The 20,721-nt window shown below is 40.7% G+C and overlaps 1 long non-coding RNA gene across 3 annotated transcripts in view; it reads left to right on the forward strand.

Moving 5' to 3' along the window:
* LOC111267478 (uncharacterized) overlaps nt 1-6,516 on the forward strand; it is a 16,025-nt gene extending 9,509 nt beyond the window's left edge. For 2 of the 3 annotated variants that reach the window (XR_015313828.1, XR_015313829.1), the window contains exons 4-5: nt 649-732; nt 5,059-6,516. This is a non-coding gene — a long non-coding RNA (uncharacterized LOC111267478). Of the gene's footprint in view, nt 1-242; nt 508-648; nt 733-5,058 lie in introns of those variants that run through there. The other variant, XR_002684649.2, reaches the window with a different exon arrangement.
* Nucleotides 6,517-20,721: the final 14,205 nt, after the last annotated feature.

Raw genomic sequence — 20,721 nt, forward strand, 5'->3', positions numbered from 1 at the left:
AACTAAGCTCGATTATGCTCATGGCGCCAAATTTAAACCGAATAATTATTATCGTCTTATGAGAGTTTGCTTTACTTGCGATTTTGCGAACAATGAGCGTAGTACTAAAGGATACCTTGTTTTTTTCTAAATATCAATAGAGAAGGTAACTCGTATTTAGCCGCATGTCACTTCAAAGATAATTTCTGGCATTCTGTAGCTACCATCGGCAGGAAATGATGTGACGAGGACGAGGACGAGGGTCTTGTGTCTGTTATTTGGAAGCATATTTGTTTCGAATCGTGCTTTTTTAGATTGCACATAGTTCGCGTGCAGGAAGCCAAATAGTTGTAGTTCGTGCGGGCATACACAATTGAACTAGTTTTAATTTTTGTGGTTCTGTAAGAAAAACTAGTTATGCATCGAAGTTTAAAAACTGCTTAATTTTTGGAGACCTTTAAGAAACGGGAATACATACTCATAAAGTAGTAGTTAAACACGGTCAGTTCGGTGGTACCAGAATCGTAGGTTCGTTCTCAAAGTTTCCGTTGCAACTAGGAGAAGTAGATAGTCCTTATTCTCATATTGAGCTCAACAGGAACCCATTAAAGAATACTTTTACAACTAAGCATTTACGGTAACGTTCTACTTTTCATGATATTACTGAAGACGTCACTGGTCGCCAATGGAAATGAAAACTATGGTTATACTGAGGCCGACTTGCTCGAACATTGGACGGCGCTAGATGAACAGGTAACTCACGATATCAACAGTTATCGCCTCTAATGGCTGCATTGAACAGCAATGGAGTATAGGGGCACCATTTGCGCGGGCACAATTTGCGCAAGAGAAAGAAATCATATAGTCGAAAGTGTCAATTTTTTTGAGACTACCCTGAGAATCGAGTGGTTTCCACGGAAGGTACCCTTAACCACATTCACTAGAAAACATCTATTGATCGAATGTCACATTGAAATCCTTAATAGCCAGTTACTTTAGCTGGCGTACCGCTCTATTGAGAATAGTGAACAAATGGTAGCCCGTTCAGAAGCGCACAACTTTGCTTGACGGAGATACTGCGACGAAGCAAACGACTTCCCTAAAACCGATTGACTATCGTTAATCTGGCTAACATTGCATTTAGGTTTAGTCATACGGGCGTTTATATCAGAGTAGGTTCAACAGCATAAAGGTGTGTCCTATTCTGCATAGATATAAGTAGCTTTTCCAGATTGGATATACAAAACGGCCCGGGTAATTTCGAAATTCGGTGTACGCTTTGTTTCTGAAATTGTGTCCGAACAAGGATAGATATTGTAATGAAAGATTTTTGCATGCGCCAAAGGAACTTTTTGCAGCGGTTTTGTTTATTTTTCCAACGACCCGGATTATATCTTCAAGTCGGCACCCGAACCGCTTTACTATTCATTTTCTCAACATATTCATTCTCTTGCGTCAGGCCATATTGGTAAATATAGACTCGGTAAAGTTTCACTCAGAACGCGCCACACAGACAATTAAGCGAAGCTCAATTCTAAAAGTAGGCTAAAAATTCTAGAAGGGCAATCGCTTAAAAAAGTCGATTCGGTTTAAAACAGGCATTCTTCATTTAAAAACAGTCCCTAATCCCTATGCCTAGCCGAAATAATCGAAGCTGGCTTTTTACGCTATTCGGTGCATTTTGATCCTATAAATTTGATTCCTATTTAACTAATTAATCCGCATTGCATCATAGGTATCCTCCTTGCATTTTTCGAAGGCAAAGAAAAGTTTGTCATCGCGGTAGGAGTTTATACCGCGCGAAGAGACTGGACAATGGCTGATCTTCAGTAAAAATACGAAAGCGTCTTCCACTATGCTTAATGCACTATGCAGATTTATTCTAGAAAGAGCCGGCGTTGTTTCGTACCAAAAATAACAAGGAGGCGAATCTTCACTATGACGAACAGTCTGACAAAGCTCGTAGTTTAAACGAGACATTTTCAAAGAATTTCAAAATATCTAAATAGTCCAGCAACCCAATTAGTATTTTCCTCATCCACATTATCGTTAAAAAACAGTAAAATTAAATCATCGTGTAAATTCAGACACTGATTGGTTCTGAGGAAAAATTTCAGGCTTCAAGCCTTAAGCGCTTGCGACCTGGTTGTGACGGCTCTTAGGAAAAAGGAATTAGTACTGCGCTTAGGAAAGTTCATCTTCAGAAAGATTTTCATTAGTGAAAAAAAACAGCATTTGATGCAGAAGTAGTACATTTCGGTGAAATATCGCAGCCAGCAAAAAATGCAGCAGTAAGCGACTAGATAATAAATTGAAAACACCAGCATGTACCGAACTTACTCATCTCAAAATTCAGAAATTCTAAGGTTTAACGGCAAACATCCACTAAAAAATGGGAGTGTCCAAGTCGAGAAGGTCGCTTCTAGGGCTGAGTTAGAAGTTCTACTTGAGCAGGCGTGATCTAACTTCGATTTTTCCCAACTGTAGGTCTTAGCTGAGCTTCTTGAATTGTTTCTGCCTGGATTTGTTTCCGAAGCTAACGCTGTGAGTTGCCATTGATTCCGCATATTGGAGCTGTGTCCAGGTATATTATGGCTTTCTGAGCAGCCTGGTCATTAAAGAGCGTGCACTTGAACGATTATGCCATAATAACAGTGGGTAAAACTCAGCAACCCCTTACTGGCTCTATCACTTGTCCTCAAGTTTGGCGGGCACTCACTTTACCCACTGCCCTTATTGAAACTATCCAACTGCATTAAACTGGTACGTTCGCATCGATGGTGCAGTATATATATTCGTGCAAATTTGAGCAGTATTTACCAGCGACCAGAAGCGATGTGGCCATTCCTATCCGTGTAGTCGCCGGTTTGGCAATCAATTTGATTTGCTATGTGTAGTTCGATTTTGACGCTACAGCAATTGATATTAAGGACAACACGAGTGTTGCAGTCCTGATGGCTGCAGCTACAAAGATGACCATAATAGGCCAAAAGGCGGGACCTATGGTGCTCGTAAAGCATATACCTTGCAGTGAGTGACAATTGTGCCGGAGTTTAAGCAGATCATCTTTGAAAATGCAGTCAAACTGCAATTCAATCGATATTTTTATTCCTTTGCTTTATCTATATGTTATAAGGGTGACATCGATATTGCGCATTGGCAACTTGATGTTTCATTAACCGGCCTGTCTACTGCTTTCACATAAGTTTATTAGTGGTCAAGCCTTGAACACTTAACATACATCATCCAAGGCTCCACTTACTCAGAGGAACACTACATCTATATGATACGTTTCCAGCCACGCGAGAGACCTATCAATCAATCACAAATTTAGAGAAGCGACGGCCACAAGCACCATTCTAATGCAAGCGTTTCGTCTATACATACAGAATGCTCGGTGTGCCCTGTTTTGAGGGAAACGTTGCTTGAAAAGATCCGTGATTTAGGAAACGAATTACAGACATGTTATCATAAATTTATAGCCTATATTATTATATTTTATTGTATGCTTCTTGTATGTTTTTCTTGTTATATGTCTCTATAATGTACTCTTAGTTTTCCCTTCGGCAACTGATCTCGGTATCGCTATGTTGTATTGTTTCCACGGCCTGTTGGGGAACAGCATCCCATACGAGCGATTCGGGCAGATGGAGTGAAGCTAACGACCATAATAGCTGTCTCTGTTTTTTTAGCCTGATTCTTTTTCTAGGCGTATCAACCCGTGGTCTAGAGCATTTCTTTGTGGCAACGAGCTTGATGTCTTTGCGGACCGGCGGGCAAAAATGATTCACTGTGTTTCAGGATTGTGTTAGACTTCACTCCGTTATTCGACTTGCTATCGCCAAGACAACTCCCGACGCATCCAAGCTTCGTTTTCCGTCTGCGCCGTATCTGCATTGAAGTAAACGTTGACCATTTCGCATGTCTCGAAAACGAACTAAATCTATCTGGGTCTAGGCGCAGCAGATTTATTTCTGTACGAATCACGTTTCCAAAATGGTCGCTATATATGTTTAACCCGGGTTTCACGTGTTTTCCCCGTGTATTTGCATTAAATCGTAGTTTCTCTTCTCGCTATCTATTCTACAAATAAATGTATTTCTACATTCATAAATAAAAAAAATCCGTTCATCGGGTTCTGTCGTTGCAAGGTTGTGCATCGTTAAGCGGACCGATTTTTTCCGCACATATATCATACGATATTCAAGCAACTTATCTGTTGTTATCTAGCACGAACGAATGCAAGCCAATATCTATGAAATGCCAATGGAAGGATAATGAAAGTGATGATACGCATGTAGGTTATTTTTCGCCTTTTCGCAAATTTCGTTGACTTCAAGTTCCTCTATTCCCAGCAATCGCGTACAAGTTTGTTTCCCACAGGTTTTCTAAGGCCGCAAGACTCCATTAAGAATCTCAGTCTATTAATAGCGAAAGGGCGACGAAGCGTGTAAATATTAAACACCTGTTTATCACATTAAGAGTTGACAGCTGGGCTAGCCATGTCCCGCGAGTACAAGTTTCTCATTTACTAAGACTGAGCCGTAGACACAAGAACTGTTCTATTGCTTGTATTGCTTGAGCCCGTCGAGTCTACTTTAATTAGTTCCTATTATACCTCAGTAGACAGACTTTCGGTCCACACCTCATTTAAATCCGACTCCGGATAAAAAAAAATTGTTCAGTTACAATGAAAGCGAAGAAAAGCACGGCTATGATTCGTATCGTAATCCATTGGGGTATCGGTTAAATAAATTTTCTACATACAAAAATCTAGTGCAGTCGAGCTGGTGGCAGCGAAAATTTTTAAAGGGCGGGAAAAACTCAAAAAGATGACTGTCACGATGTAGCTGGAGGACTCGTGCGGGAGCAAATACTTTTGTTTTCATCTAACTACCATTAATAATTCATTTGCAATGAAGAATGCGTATGAATGGTTTTTATGCAGAACCATTTAAACAGTCTCTGCAATAGCTTTGAAAATGCAAAATGTACAACTCGAGATATAAAAACTTGGGCGCCCTATTGCATGGAGAATCTTGTAACATTTCGATTTACATTAAACCATGACCTTTTCAGGCAATAGCAACGCAAAAAGGAGATCTTTTCTACTTCTAAGCACACCCCCGTCAGCGGCCAGATCAAACCGGAACACACAGTGACGCATGATCCGAGCACCTAGTCATGCTAGTGGATCGGATAGTTGACGTTCATTGCAGTTGTTGGTCGGGTACGTCCTGCGTTTTTTTAATGCCGACGCTATGTTCGTAGTCGCCGTTGTAATATTGGTGTTTCCTTTCTCAGTGGCAATGGGCAAGTCTAATCGACAGAGTGGTGTGACCATCATCCTTGGTAATAATTATATGCTTACATACCAGTAGCAGGCCGTACATAGCGTTAGCATGAAAACGCATGCGACGCTTTTCGTGCTAGCTGCTACGTTGCTCCCTAAGAAGCGTCCCGTCGTCGTCTTTTTTCCCTCCTCCACCAGCATCCGAAGTCGTCAAGACAGCACTGCCCCGAAGCTTCCGATACGTTTTTACAGATACTTCACTGCGAGCCATGCGCGATTAGCTCTTATCGACATGAATACCTTCATGCTTGCCAAGTTAACGGCAAATATGATTTGTTTACCAAGTTATTGACATAAACGTGATAAATATTATAGCTGTCATTCATATATGTGATAGATGCTGCTTGTACATGTTTTAGTACAATACATTGATTTTCCGTCGAAACGGGTTTCTGACATACACAGAATTTAGCAATGGACAGCTTGGCGCAACCGAATTTGTGAGTTGAGTAGCGATATGCTCTTTGAAGGTAACGTGCAGCGTTTGCTTGCTGGCACACACAAAAGCGGATCAATCAGAATTATCGTGATATAGTTCGTGGGGTCTTAGTGTACCAGGAAGTAAAAGTTCAACAAATCTTGATCAGAAATTCAGTGTATTGCTCCTATTACCGTTGTTATTTCGCAGAGCCTTCTGCTGCAATTTGTAGACTCTTTGTCGTCCTCATGGAATGACGCAATGGCAGTAACATGTTTGCCTAGTAAATTTAGGCACGCTTAGTGACGTAATCTGGTAGTAGTAGTAGTAGTAGTAGTACGTAGATACTCTTTGTTTCGTGCCGGAAAGGGGCAGCCATCGAAACAATAAACACTTAGCGAAGGCAGCATTGTACGTAAAACGATTCTATTATTAAATATCTATTATCTGTTGTACAAGTTGCAGAGTGTAGTTACGTAGCTGTTTGTAGTAGTAGTAGTAGCGCTGCTACGATGAGTCGGGGCGTATGTGTGTGCAGTGGTGTACTTTTGCAATGGTTCTCAATTAGCTTTAGAAGCGACCCATGTCGAAACTGCAAGAAAAAAAAGCTCATTTCGTCTCAGACGAGCGTGAATAACTGTAATAAAATGCCACGTGTTTTTTAAAAGTGGGTGATCATTGCGGTGATCCTACAGGTGTCTCTTTCAAGTTCAACCTGTTACCGAATTTAGGTAGACTAACATGGCCGTCTCGATAGTCGGAGGAATTGACCTATAATACAGAGAACGTATTACGGTATACTGTAATGATGATCTAAAGATAAGTATGTTGCGAGAATCTTTGAGAGAATCTCATGTTGTGTGAGTCTCGTGCCAATGAAACGCATAACGCGGCATTGTGACATTTTTCAAAAGTGAGTTACAAGAATAGGGCGAAGATGTCATCCGTGTTTGCATTGTTGCCATCCACGATACAGGTCATATATCACGCGACAGCCTTTCGGGATAGACAGACCTAGTTAAACTCAACACCGTGCCACATTGAGGGTGTAGTCGCGTCTAAAGGGAAAATTCAATAGATTAGGATCGTTTCGGGAAGAGAGGTCTGTGTTTGTATCGCAGAAGGTTTGGGTATGTACACTTTTACATATATAGCCTAACGCTAAACATACCGACGGTTTCTACATCTATTCATAGAAGTGCCAGATTCTTAAAAATAGCCGATTCATACAAAAAAAGCTATGGCTTTTTTAATTAAACATAGATTGTCGATAGCGCAAAGTTCGGCGGTGACATGACACCATTTAATTTTTGTTCAACAGTAAATCTAGCCTTTATACACACGCAGCGATTATCAAATTACTCGCTTCATAGAAACATTATTAAACTAAAAAAAATGAAGGGGATACACTTTTAAACGCTATTAGATCGGGTTTATATCTTAAAATGTTTGGAATTTATAAAGAAAAAAGTTTTGATGGGCCTAATGTCGACTAGTATCTTCGTGAAGATTTTTTTGCTCATGACGAGGAAGGATTAAGTGACTAATGTGAACAAATGTTGGATGTTCTAAGTTCAACGTCGGATACCGTCAAGTATTGTGTGGGCCGGTTAGTTCCTTCCAGCGCGAAACGAACTAAGTATACAACTCCCGCTTTCAAACCTAGACCATCTCACAGGTAAATATATCATTGCCACTGCATCGCTTTACGCGAACAACTGTTTGATGTATAGGTAAGGTTAGCTGCTCTATCAAGCTGGACAAAGGTTACCAGCCCCTATAATATGACTCATAGGTAATTTTTCACGATCACGCTTCCACGAAATATTTGCGTTACTGTTGCGTAAAACAGTTAAAATTTCTCTTTGTTTTTATGTAATTGTCGATATTGAAAAAGTACCAGAATGCTCATGTCAAAAGAAGAACGTGCACAAGTGCCTAGTAAGGATAATCCGATTTCCGCGTCCTACACCGACATCGCGGACCAACTCTGGAGTACGCAGCCTGAACCTCTGATTCAAAAATATGCCGCATTACTTTTATTCTGTACCCACAATTTGGACATACAACAATTGCGTGAATATTTGGAACAATACAGCATCGAATTCGGTCACCAAAGCCGGACTACGGAGCGTCTCAAAAATGCTACTGGACAGTGTCACCAAATACCCAAGCTTGTTCTAAACACCTGTTTGCAACTCGACAACCTGCCGTCCGTGACACGCTATTTGTTTAATAGGTTTGCCTTTAGTAAATCGGCGTTCTTGGCGACCGACAGCTTTAGACTACCATATCCAGAACGGTTAAAGCAGTGTGTTGACGACTGGACGCGGATGATGCCGATCATCCAAACGATGACCACACAAATGGAGCGTTGCCATGAAGGAAACGACGCTTCCAAGTCTGTGTTGACAGCAAATGTACACTATACTCGACTGCCAGGTCTTGCCTTGTTAACTATCGATCGATACGATAAAGCAGAGGCTTCGTCGTGTGTGCAAGCGTGTACTATCTATGCCGTTGATGTCATTCCCCACCTATATATCGTCCCCCATCTGATATCCATCAAAGACATCAGCGATGCGCTTCAAGCCACCTTCGGATGTTTCATGCAAGCAGAACCCATTAGTGGAACAGTCCGAGATGTCATTTTACGCGACGCGCAAAAGCTTGGTTTCGAAATCAACCACTTCGCCGAGAAAGTCAAGCAGCTTCTATGTTCGCAAGATCATTCCCTCTGTCACACAGAGCTCGATTCGGCCTTTGTAGAAGCCTCATCTTCCAATGTTTGTTCCTTCAGTAGAGCTACATTTGAGTTAGTGGCAGGCTTGAAGCTGGCGGTTAGCGCTAAACATGGCCAGAGCATTACAGAGGGGCTTTGCGAGATGGAACGAAGTAAAAAAATAACCGTACCTAAAAATATTATGAAAGAGCTAGAAAACGGAGTAAGAAACGTCTTCTTCATTTAGGATTTCTTGCATTTTCAAGATCACATTCGTTACCAGTATCTATAGAATGGCCAGTAGAGACCTTTGTCTCTACGATAGGATCGTTTCATCTTTGTATCAACTGAAAGCTTGAAGCTGGTGGTGAACGTTAATTGTCATTAAAACATTCTACAAGTGTTTCACGAGAAGGTGAGGAAGAACGAGGTACTCGTGTCTGAGGACATTAATAACGGGCTGCCCGACGGAAAAAAGGGATATCTTCCTCACATACGATATCTTCCACTGGTCTTGCGATGCGCGATTCACAAGGTGTGGTACGAGTAGCCGTCATACAATGTAGCTTGCATGTTTTTATATCTAAGGTTTCGCAAAGAATGAGAGCTGTCGCCTTGTCATTCTTCATTAGTATGCCTGATTGAAGACCTACGATTTGATTCGCCTGGTTTTGTCGCAGCTGGTTACACTGGCAAAATGTTAATGTTACATGAGCATTTTACCCGTCAATGATTGGCTGCAATCAGCTATTATATTTTACGATGGTAAAGTGTGGTATTTTACAATGCTATAACTATTGTTAGCGTAGAAATCTAGTGCCGATTGGTTCGGCTCTAAAATCGAAATGCGTATATACATATATAGATGTACTTCTGACCAGCTTGAGTATCTAGACTAAATAGGCAAATAGATTTTCAACGATTATCGGTGTAACCTAATTTAGTCTTATAGCATGTCAGCCAGTATGTTTCATCTTGGCTGGAAGCTTTCAAATGAGTTAATTACAGCATACAATAGCACTCATTCGGAGTTTTTATACGAACAAGGGTTTGTATTCCCTCTTCGCGAAGTATCCAGGAAAAGGAAAATCGTAGACAATGGGTGCACCACGAATCCACTACCGTCGGTTTTTTTGTCATTACCTAAGTACCAATGAAAGATTGGCCAGGGCAACCATACAGTAACAAATGAGGTTCAAAGGCAAGAAATGATAACCTGAAAGAACTAAGACGAAAAAGCTGTAGTTAGAAGTCGAAAGAGTACGTCACGCCTCACTACGAAGCACTAGAAAAGCAGAAAAAAAAGGTAGCTTACATTCGGTGTTCCTTCGCAGATGAGCAATGAGAACAATCGCTCGTACAGCGGGCCAATTATGCGATGTCCTGGACAGACTACACGCCCACAAACGATGTTTATATAAAAAGTCCTCAGGAGCAAATCATTAAGTTTAGGTCAACTTTTTAGGATACGCATCGTACATTTCTGAGTAGCCTTGGTGTTAGATTAGTCGCGAACGGTACGTTCGATCAATTGAAAGGAGAACTGTGCACAACACTGAGAAATGCGTTAAAAATCTCACGAAAACTTCACCTCCAGAAAGCGATACTGCAGAAGAACGCCGAGACGTTGGAGAAGTTCAGAGAACGAAGGGGTCAGCAGGTGAATAGGGACAGTGAAAACTAATTGGCGTAACGTAATTAACCCTCAGATTAATGGTGACTGTAAAAGTCTGCATGCTTAAGTGGTATCAGTACTTGCAAAACTGGTTTCAGCCCGTATCCGACGCACTCACTTTTTGTAGTCACTGCGATACATCTTTCAACTACACCACTTTGTACTTCATTTTCCTCTCGGTTTCCGATATATACTGTCAACGATTACATATAGATGACAAGCGCTAATGTTTCGTTCATATTTATTATAGTATGTTTATTTAATACTATAATTAGCCTCGCACGTGCACCTCAAAGGTGTCTGGAGAGCTCGCGGAGATAAACGTTGATTCCTTTGTCATAATCTCGTACGAATGCTTTTGATGCTGACCGATAGAAGCTATGGCGTTCTTGAACTGATCCAGGACACGACAGACCCGAAGGGAACACATATGCAATCGTCGTGCTGAAACGAAATTTCTATCGGAAATTCCCTTTTAATTTAGTACGTTAAGGTACATTAAGAACATAATATAGTCTACGATTAATACGCACGATGTGGAAGTTTGTGTACGCGTTAGTGTGTAAGGTGTCAAAATAAATTGGAATTACCCAATTCTTATTATTAAAATAGTAGCTCATTTGGTAGCCTAGACTACTGAATCACTTCAGTATATTTCCAACTAGTATGTATTGTCTATTAATGATTCATGAACATTGCTCATTGATTCATGTAATCGCTGGAACCCAGTATGAACTGGTGTTGAACCAGATCACGTAGAACGCAAGTGTTGTTCGCTTCAAGTGGCCTATTTTTTTATAGGCTTTGCGTAAATGAGCAGAACGTGAATGCTCTAAACAATCTTCCTCGATTCCAACGATTCACTAAACGATCTCAACAAGCACTTAATTGTTGATTAGGCTGTTGATTGGGGATGGTTGATGAGGCGATCTCTTCAAATATATCGTTGGTGAGCTCATAGGTTTTTCCTTATCGCGGGTAGGGTGTTTGAAACAGGCTAGCTGCACAGTGAATCTGCTAGACAAGGGTTCTCGCCTCTCAGAAGTCTGTCGCTACTGTAAATACAGACCGATTGTTGACCATGGCTTCAATATAAGCTCTCGAAAACGTACACAGTTTATTCCTAAAATTTTTCCGGGGAAAAAACTTCACCACTTGAAGCGGTCTGTCCACGAATCCCGCTGAGGCATATGCGTCCAATAAATTACTATGAAATGTTATGATCTGCCAACAAAGGCTTTGCCTTTGGTATGCTCATAGATTAATTGTAATTGTTCTACTACTCGTCTTTGTTTGCCACCATTCGAGGTCGATTAGTGGAATCTGCGCAAAAATGAAAAAAAATTCCATCGTCGTTTTATCTGGTACCAATTTCAGATGTACCCAGCTGATGGGCTGTTCCCTATAAAAAAAAAGACTTAAGTTCACCTTAGATACAGTGAGAGAGGTACAGAAATAATGCTCCGAAACTACAGTGGCATCGTATAAGAAATTTCAAAATGCCAACAATAAGGAAAGAAAAATGATGACCAGAAAGCAAAAAAAGTTAAAAAAAAATATATAAATAAAATATGAAAATATATAAAATATAAAAATAGTGTCAGGCTAGTGGGTCTAAACGTAACTGATGAATTTTTTACATAAATGATGCTGCATTAAAAAAAATAGAGCCTGAATATTGAAAAAAATGCGCCGAGAGTGAGGTAAAAACAGTCAAAAAATATACGACATCTGCTAATCGTTCCTGTATCGAGTGCGATTAGTGATGACTTCTTTGACGATCGGTGATAGCTTCATTATTAGTGTGCAGGGTCCTATAGAATAACCGGTCCATCCGCAAAAATCAACGAATTAATTATGTATATCACAATGCGCTCAATTAATGTTACACGGGCTCGAACGACGATACTTTTAGCAAAAAGATGGACGGAAGTCCCACACAATACAAGTGGCTACAACATCTCGCTCAAAATTGCACGCCTCTAGCTAATGCACTCATATTCTAAAGATTCGTGCAGTTCGACCGAGCGTGCTGTTGAAACAAATACCCAGAGGTAGCGCGACAGACTCCGGGTCTAGGATAAGTAATGAACCGCCTACGGCGTGCCTGTACGCTACGCGCTGCACTGCCGATACTATTGAGAGGGAAAGCCGGACAAAATAACATCGATAAGCAACAATAAACGGCGGAAAAAGCCAGAAGAGACATCGAGAAATCTTCATTGGGACGGAACATAGGCCAAGATAAGGTGAACTGCTCTTAGGCAAGAAACACGGACATATAAAATGGAAGGAATTCGGAAAGCGAAGCGGGTTTGGCCTACTAAGCCTGTACAATAATAGGAAAAGAATTGGTAATTGTAATAATAATAATAATCATTTATGACAAAATGCCTAGTTAGCGATGTGCCGCTTGCAAACATACCGGAAAAAGTTGCGAAGAACATCGAAGCTGTTATAGTTTATAATTAGTATGGTACATGTATGCAGGCTACATCAGATGTCAATCGCGGACACAATTGTTGTAGCTTAGGTGCGGATAACGAAGACACTAGACCCGGAGCAAAACAGATTACCACTTTGAAATGTTTAGAAAAAGGCCGCACTCTGCATTATACAAGCATATCGCATGGTCAGCATCTCTGTAGTATTGCGATGACATAAATTTGAAACAGATTTATTACATGAGACACCGCGTTGAAGTCCCAAAAATCAAGAAAAGAAAACGTTTGTATGACACAGGTCAAGCAGGCCAAAGAAAAGGGACATGACTAAAAAAAAATTATATGAAAGAAAGAATTGGCCTCCACTTCAAGGGGCAGATCTTACCTTATGGCGGACATTAAAAAATGACTGGGTTGCCGAATGATGTTTTCAATCAGCTTCTCCCCTAAGCTGTAGCAAGAGATACAACTTTTGAAAATTGTCTCGTCAAAATCAGCCCCTGTTGAAAATTTCCATCTACGGTGATTTAAAGGCAGATGACGACTCGGCCTACACTTAGCGACACTTTAGGAAACCAGAAATACAGCAAGGGAAAAAAGGGAAGCAAAGAAAGCTCGAGATTACAACCCAAGGAGTGGACCCCAGCAATTTGTGGAATTGATAGGCAACGCCACGGGCTATTGTGAAGTTGGCTCAGCGATTGCAGGAAACATATTAAAGAAGAAAGTGCACCGCGAATAGATAGAAGGGGCCGAATTTGGTGTCGACGGTTCAGCCACAGTGGACGTAACGCGTCGGAAGAAGTGAGGAACGCGGAAGATGACCCTGAAGTAATTAAATTGATCTTTTTTTATCGATCCGTTGTACTGTTCACAGTCATACAGGCTTGAACAAGGCTTCTAGGCATGAATAATAGTCCCTAGGGCGCTTAGAAAACGCGACAATGGTTGAAGTGATTATTTCGTAAAACATTTCTATAGCACAAATATTGTGTATGCTATATACACCCATGTATAGACATTTCGGTAGAATAAATGCGACTTCAGGTTCTCTTAAATTTTACAAGAGACGGATATGATATGAGATAACATCATTTTTCCACTTTGATATACATGAAGTATAAAACCCTAATATAGCCAGAGCTTGAACAACTGTCTGTATGATGATAGAAATATCGCATTTAGTGCCTTGATAATGATTTTCGAGTTCTAATAGGTGGTATATCAGAAATATAAAAAGAACTGAATAGCTCGATAGAACGACATCGTGTTACGGGTAATTGATGCTTTGTGCCTATAGCTGATGCGCCTAATATATCTATGCCACAGCAGATACTAAGTAATGTATAATTACTTTTGGCCATAGCCATCATGTACTTACCCCTGAAACCAAACAAAGCTGTTAACCGTCGACGCGGCGAAAACACCTTGCGAAGCTCTCGGAAAAAATTGGCTCTCGATGCCTCCCGGAGTGGTGGCATACGGAGCCAGACTTGTATTATTCATCGGAAATCCGAAAAAGCAAGCAGAAACATTAAGCAATTAGTCTTAATTGTAAGGAAGTTAGTTAGTGAACTTTTTTGGTGTCTAGGCAAACTGTTCGCCTGTGTACCATTGAAGGGATACGTAATACATTTGAGAGCCTTTACGAATTTTCGTGTAATATGTAAAGCTAGAACTTTACTGGAAATTCTATTTGAAGCTAGGGTAGGGTCAAATAGGCAGCTCCGTACATTGATTTTGCTAACATGATGTAAAGACTCGACTACCTATATTTCAGTTTACCTACGAATAATTTGCGGGAACCGAGCAGTTTAAAGGTCTATTATATTTATTACAGGTCGTGTTTTTACTAGCGGCTTAAAATGTCTCCTCTCATAGCTACAGACCTGGATCTTCCCTGTAACCCTCTAGTTGCTAGACAACGGTACTAGCACTTCACGATAGCCAGGACGAAAGATAGGCTCTTCAAGAAGCTAGTTACTGCTACTACCACAACTATGAAAACTTCCTAGCTTAATTCCTGGTAGCAGATTTCATATTACTTAATTTTTACCTGTCGCTAATTAGATTTGCCTTTTCATCCACAGCGATTGTCTACCAGCACAGAATTGTTGTCTTTTTACTCCTGAACGTGCGGATTCATGTATGTCCGTGCACTGCTTGATGAATTCTTTTCTTTTTTTTTGAGTTCGAACTCTGATTTTGATTGAACGAGCGCGTTGCCAATTTTCATAGAGCTGTACAACAGCGCCTAGCCTTCAGCTAGACGTCTGGTCATGGATTGTTTTTATCATCTGTAAGCATTTCATTGTCTATTGCATTATATTTCAAGGCCTAGAGTCCCGTATTATCAAGGCCTAGAGGGAACTAGTCCCGTATTTCGAACAAATTCTACATTCTAAAATGTTCGGTGCACGGTAAATACTGAATTCGTAAGGAAGTCCATTGTTGACTCAGGATCAGCTTTACATAGAGAAGATGGAGCGTCTATAATGCAAATTATTTCCACAATTGACAACAGTCGATCTTCACGCTAATTTTTGTTCTTTCAACTACGTCAAAGCTTTTCGAAGAACTCGCCAACGATGCTCCTGATAGATCGCGTGGAACCAGTAGGTAAGCTAGCCTATATTAGAAAATATAAATAAAGCTGTTCATTATTGATAATCGTCATTATCTTCCGTTATTGATAAATTTACGGGTGTGATGTAATGTCGATTTTTCTATTCAATCTCCCGTTTCTTATACAACTGGTGCCACCCCTACATTACCGCGCTGAGCATGAATATACGGGTGAATACATCCCGCAGTAACACGACGGTTGCCTATATAATAATATATTCCACTAATAGTTTGTTACCTATAGCTCATCATCGTACGAGAGTGGCGATGCTCTGCCTGGACAGTGCACAAGCTATTAACAGACTAAATAGGAAACTTCTATAGTCCTAGTAGTTAACGGGGAGGTGCCATTATCTAGTAGTAAACTCTATGATGAGTAATGAAGGGTAGGTCCGGCTTCTTCTGTTTGTCATTTCTCCATTTGTGACTTCAGGTCCTTATAGATCAAGAGCATCAATGTCGTTACGTAATTGTGACGAACATTACTAATAGTCAGTCATGTCGTTAGGTAACAGCAGTGCACTGGCGACAATTGTGCGGTAACCACGTACTGACTATATGCACTGTTTACGCCGCGCACAGTTTCATCTGTTACTACGCTCTGCTACATTGCTTGCGCCGTCTATTACTTCGAAATAGCACTGCCATCGTAAACGGAAGTCGTCACGTTTTGGAACAATCATAATTGCCGCCACAGTCGCCGCCGTTGTAACGGCATCACCAGGTACTAGTCGAACGCCTCGATACTTCTAGCCGCAGCGGGCGACGAAAGTGCGGCAGCTCCCATTCCGCGAGCATGTGTCTACCACCCATACTGATTTCTCTTCAATAACAACAACAACTGGCGCACAGATAAAAAAACAACACTAGTCGGTATCGTAATAACAAATACTCGTGCTAATACTTTCAATAATACACGTGCCATCAGTGCTACGGACATTACTTGAATCACTGTTGTTGTCTTCACCTCGACCTTTTGCTTCGTCGCCGGGTTATCGGTGTCACAGACAAAGTCAGTGTTACCAAAGCTTATTCCAAGATTGCAATCCAATTTGATCGGGTCAAATCAGATCCTGTAATCATTGTCGTCACCCCCGTGCGATGTCCCTAGGGAAGCTACGCGGCCCTCCATCCGTCGGACACGTAATATCTAGTTATTCGTTTGACCCTATCTTTTACTGTTTTCGAACAGTGTTAGTGTAGAATAGTCGAGCTGCTAACAGGTATCGATCGAAAACCAGACCTGTAAGTAGACTTGTTTATTTAATTGCCAGGGAGAAGTTAGCGTAAACTGGAGTAGGCAATGGACATGGCACAGATGGTCGCATTCGTATCACCTTTGTCCTTGTGCCTGCTCAATCACTACATGGAAAGAAAAACGAAAAGCCAGAGATAATCTGTGCAGACGTTTGATTTTATTAAATGTCGTATATAAATACATACGTAACCTGTACAGTGTTGTTGTTAATACGCTAAATATCGACAAGACAAGAATCACATGGTAACTTGTTGATTTATTGGTGATTGACAGTCAGCTGTAAGATACACGCCGCCACGCGCCGCTCCATAGGTGGTCCCCTCAGGCGGCACTTCTTCTCACGACTGTATTATTATATACCTGCGAGTAGGACATCTATTGTTGACTTGGCCTGTTTAGAAGCCATGTGTATCATGTGGAGGGTGTTAGTATAGAATGGTACCCGGCGGCTAGGAGAATTTTGAGCTCAATAGTACGTTCGTCGGTACGTCGATATCGGTGACAGTAATTTACGTAAATAGATGAAAACTTGGGTTGAAGTAAAATTTTGAAAGAATTGAATCTGGAACTGATACTTTAACTTTACAATAACTGCCCTCTTGGAAGTAGCACTACCCACCTAATGTAATACAAATCGAAGTAATGTATCCGTAATATCTTCACGTGTTCTTTTTTACTATACGTAAACTGCATGTGTTGCATTATAGATGTATTATATACAGTTGCACACGAGACGATTTGTGTGAATAAAAAATAATTGAAAAAATACAAGCTATACAGTGGTAGAAACGTGAGGCATTACGTATGATTTTGTAGCAACGGGGAACTGTGACGGTGAAAAGCAGTGTTCCGTTATAGTACTCTACTGCCAATTGACAGGACCAAGTTAACATACTAGTTTGGTTAAATTTTTTGCGCCTCGTCAATCGTTGAATGAGTAAGATAAAAAGGTTTTCATTCTAATGCTATTTGTTCCGATCTTAATAATCTCGAATGATTGAAGCTATAGAAGATTTTATAGTAATATATACAACCGATGCTCACTCAGATCGATTCAGCTTTCAAGGCGAGATGAACGGATTTTGGCTTATGAAGACGGCATTATTCTATTTTACGCTAGCAGCTTGCATCTCGATAACAATCCGTCAAGTTGCTGACAAACGATGTGATATGTAGGGCTGATATATGGTATTTTAACGATCGCAAGCTTCCTTTAATCAGACCTCTACGAGTTCAGCATCTACACATCGTGCTATTGTCTCGTTTAGCCAGCTCGTCCTATCTTACCGTTCAACACAACGGTTGTTAGCGATGAAGAACTAAGTCATGGTGTTCTGAATAAACTGATTTGTTTTCTGGTGATTTGGAATCTTCCCGTACGTAAAGTGTCAAATAGGAAAAGTCAGAGATAAATCTCAAGAGCAGAAAATACTGTTGTTCCACTAAACAAATGCACGTGGGGCAAACCCGCTGAAATGTTCATGCTTTCCATCCTGCGGTCGTCAATGTTGCTGAGAAACTGAGCGAAAAAACTCCCCGTGTTCTCGCCTACAGTAGGTAACAAGAATCGAAAATAAGAAATGTGCTATGAAGCAGAAGGAGCGTGTGATTATTTAACAACTTTAAAATGATATATTTGTCTCGTATAGATCCTCCAGAAAAAACAGAGTACCGTAGATATGCTACGTCAAGAATTACGTTTTATGGCCGATTTAAAGAGGCTATGTTTAAGGGTGGTTGACCTGCCAGGAAACCTCGCTTTAGTGTTCGAAGAAAGCGAGTTTATCCTCATTGGGCAAACCAAGTCGAAAGCTGGATCGTTGAGAGCTCTAAATGAATTTGTCTCTCAGGTGAATCTCAGTACGAAACTTTCGGACGTGGACGTGAAAGACGGGAATACGAGAGCAGCTGGAATATGTTCAAGTTATGAAAAGCAAGATGGTGTCTCAAGTACGGAATTGCTTCCCAGATAATGGCAATGTGCTTGTGTACTATGGATCGTATTGTCACCTAACTTCTAGTATCGGTATGCTGCTCGCCGCCAATGACGTTCAGGTGATGCCGTATTCGGAAGATCTTTATTCAGTGGAAAAGACCTGGAAAGTCGTGATTCACAGGTTTGGGAAGAACAAGAAATAACATATGTTTCGGTTCTCTGAAAAGAATCACACACAAAGATCCATTCGTAGCTCGAACAACATCAAAAATATCCCCTAAGGTGTGGCGGCAGATATCGCTATAAAAGGCAGTCTCACCAGATACAAATGCTTGTAACTATATCATATAGTTTGTCAGTTGTTAGGAAGTATCTTCCGATTCTTTATCGATATGTAGGGTACTAACCCAAAGTAAAATAATTCGCTTTTATAAACCAAAAGCCGTTCACAAATATCTCGCTCTAGTATTGCGTAATTTTTGATTAAGGACCGACTATAATAGTAACACACTTTGCTTCGTACCAAAGAGGCATAAAAATGGGGGGTTGCAGCCCATACGCCTCGATTGTAACATTTACCTAGATGACTTTCTCGTGCCGTTTATTTGTTTCAATAAGGGTCGCACCCTGTTATGCTGTCTATGTATTTACACATTTTTACCCTAGTAATTAAAATGCGTCGTTATGATCTATGTCATGCGTTCTAATAATAAAACGACGGGTCATTTGTCCTACTGGATGTTTACGGTCATGGTTTATTTAGTTACTTGTACAATTGTGTATAGTTTAAAATTTTCCAAAATAAAGATTCTCATTATTCGGTTCATCTTTCGTGTAGTCATGGAACGTTGACCACATTAATGCGGTAGTTTCGTAGAAGTGGCGATAAGTGCGTCTAGACTTTTCGTAGCAGAGCTGATTTAAAAAACGCTTCCCTCACAACAACGACCCAATCAAGACTTCGATGCTTAAATTGCAACACGGCACAAATGCTCAAGATCAAGGTTCAGAAAGCATGTGCGTAAACTTTGTGAATTTTTAGGTATAGCATATTTTGGTGAGTTAGTATACAACAGGCATATACGAGGGCCAAAAAAAAAGTGTAGAGTAATGGTGGTCCTCTCAATGTTCGTAGTTCTCTGCAAGCAGCCTAACGTGACTCGAAGACTAGCAGAAATATTGTCCACTTCCACCGGAAAGTTCGTGTCCATATGATCCAGTTCACTATTTTCTTGGTTGCACCATATTTTTCGTAGGATTTTGCCAAATAAAAATATATACAGCAAAAATATTTTCCATTTTTTATAGTGACAGCTTAGTCAATTAGTGTCTTTAAGAGCTATGCGACTGCGAAGCGTTTCAGTCCTTCCTCGTAGATTCCTTGATTCTATCCTGTTCCTTATAGATTAGGCCTTGATTATGCACATTACTGTAGGCAGCACAGGATATTTTACGTTCTATTGACGACGACAGTGAAAAATAGGTTAGAAACCACGCCATTCCCTAGCGGACGTCAAAAGATTAAAAATAGAATGTTTGCTGGTGGCCGTTCCGCATTTCTGCCTTCGTCGTAAGGCAGGGAGGGAAACTACGTTGGGCGTCTGCTTTCGTTTGTTTACGAATCTTAGTAAGTGAAGCGTTCGACACTAACTAGTGAGGGATCAAAATCTTGGCTGTGCACAGTTCCTTTAGAATTGTCATCGACTGGCACGCTAATTTCTTCATGTAACAGATACGTGACAGCGGAAATTCTACGAGCTTTGTCAGCGTGACCGGTTGCCGCTTTGTTTATCTGGTCTCTTAATACATTTTCGACTATCTTTAACCTTAAGACGGCCCTAAACGCGCGTGTGGATTGCGAATGGTTCTGAACCATGTCGTTGTCTCCAATGTTCCTTTTCTGGCCGTCACCTCCTGCAGTCTATTTTTAAGTATGGCACTTATTCCGTTCCGAGTTAATTAGTAATACGCTTAATGTCAGCATCAATGTTTTTCAGGTTTTTTTTTTTTTGTTAGAACGAAAAGGGTCCTATGCGAAATAATGTACTGAACAAAGTGGTCGTACATCGTTTTTTCTTACATCTTTGCATATCTTGCCTATAGCACAAGTAGGTAAAATGCGATTCTAGCTAGTATTTAGCATATTATGAAACATACCATGTAATCCACCCTGTTCACGGTTTAGGAATGGTAATGATAGATGTTGAGGCTCAAACGCGCGAGAGATCGTCAATGTGATCATCACATATCCAGGAGGAGCTCCATAGATTGTCATGTCGTTGTTTGCGTCATCGTACAATGCAGAACCAAC

The sequence above is a fragment of the Varroa jacobsoni genome, unplaced genomic scaffold (assembly GCF_002532875.2).
Source record: "Varroa jacobsoni isolate VJ856 unplaced genomic scaffold, vjacob_1.0 scaffold_1192, whole genome shotgun sequence".
NCBI classification, from domain to species: Eukaryota; Metazoa; Arthropoda; class Arachnida; order Mesostigmata; family Varroidae; genus Varroa; species Varroa jacobsoni.